A 1597-nucleotide genomic window follows, 5' to 3' on the forward strand; every position below is an offset into this window, starting at 1 on the left:
AAGCTGACCAACAAGGGTTTTGTCGAGAACAATCGATGGCCACAAACGGGCCATATTCTAGAAAATTGTCGACAGTGAGACCTGGTGCAAGATCATCGTTTCCACAATAGCTCTTCTGGAATCGTGAAAACGCATCATACAGAATCGACCATTTGCTTTTATCGAAATCCAGATTCATATCGTCATATGGATAACATTCCGAGTTCAGATAGAGTTTTACGGTGCTCAATTTGCAGTGATTGAATTGACTCACATTCTCAGACATGATATTCTTTCGATTTGTTTGCAGAGCTAAAATAACATACCGCGGCTTCTCGAGCTGAGTAGCCGTTTTAATAGCCCACGAATGCTTAGTCGTCTGCTGCAATAGTGGAAACTTATAGAGATCCCATGAACGAAAACCCATGTTAAGGTATTGTCCGCTTTCCGAAGCAGCCAGTATCGATAGCTTGTTCACCTCGTTTAACAGCTCATGCGGCATTCGCCATTGTATCTTAAATATTTCAAGCTGCGGCTCCAGTGCTATAGCTCCAAACAGACAATTGTTGTTGCGCGATCGTATTAAAATCAATTCGTGACGAGCGTTAATCACCACGCGTTTGTAATCTTCACAGAATCCCAATAGCATGCTGAGCGGTACGCAAAAATTGAAATCTCCCTTCCCATTGTTCGACACATCCCAACCGGCATTCTTCAGAGATATCATTTTATCGAATGATGTCGAGACATAGGTCTTGAGCGTGCTGGTTATTCCGACATTTCTGGTACGATCAATCTCCACGCCATCAAGTTCATATCGAATCTCATCGAACATGAACGCGACGCAATTATTTCCCAGTATTACATCAGATCCTTCGATTTGTTTGGCTGTAGTTAGTTTTCCCTCAATGTTCAGAAAACTTTCATGTGGCAACGTATAGAGATCCTGTTGTTGTATAGGTATTCGTATCTAATCGCTGTATCCAAATGTTGTGTTGGCGAATGGATTGTATGTGTGAGTCTCAATCTTGACGATGCGATCGTCAAAGATTGGCTCCTTCCCGATGTTGAGGATGTCAGTCATTATTCAAATGTTTCGCACCGAGAATCCCAATGATTTTAAAAATTCCACGTTTGATGTATTGAGCTTCTTCTTCTTGCAGCTCCTGGATGACTTGATATTGCGATCAAACGTTGATGATATCGTTGGTTTCTTCAAAATTGCGTTATTTCTCACAATTTGCTCCGATCCGTTCAACACGAGCATAGCATATACACTGTCGCGCGCGCACGTTATCGCTTACAGCGTCGTACGTGCAATCTAACGGTAATCTCTTCTCCACGAAAGTCGAGCAATCGTCCGTTCTGGTCGACAACGCGTATGGTTAGATCCGTAAAACTCCGTGTGATGATCGGCAGATAAATGATTTGCGATGGCGCTATCGACATCTTATATCCTGGCGGCACGCTCGGCGAAAACTCGTGTATCGTGTGCACGGGCTTGTTGCTGTACGCACCCGCGGTCACATTGCACTCTACGCGGATAATATTCACGTTGATAATGTTAATCGGTAGGTCCGATTCGTGCCATTTTCGCGGTTGCAATATACGCGTCGAT

This window comes from Vollenhovia emeryi, unplaced genomic scaffold (assembly GCF_000949405.1).
Source record: "Vollenhovia emeryi isolate VEMERY1.0 unplaced genomic scaffold, V.emery_V1.0 DF939435.1, whole genome shotgun sequence".
In the NCBI taxonomy this organism is placed as follows: Eukaryota; Metazoa; Arthropoda; class Insecta; order Hymenoptera; family Formicidae; genus Vollenhovia; species Vollenhovia emeryi.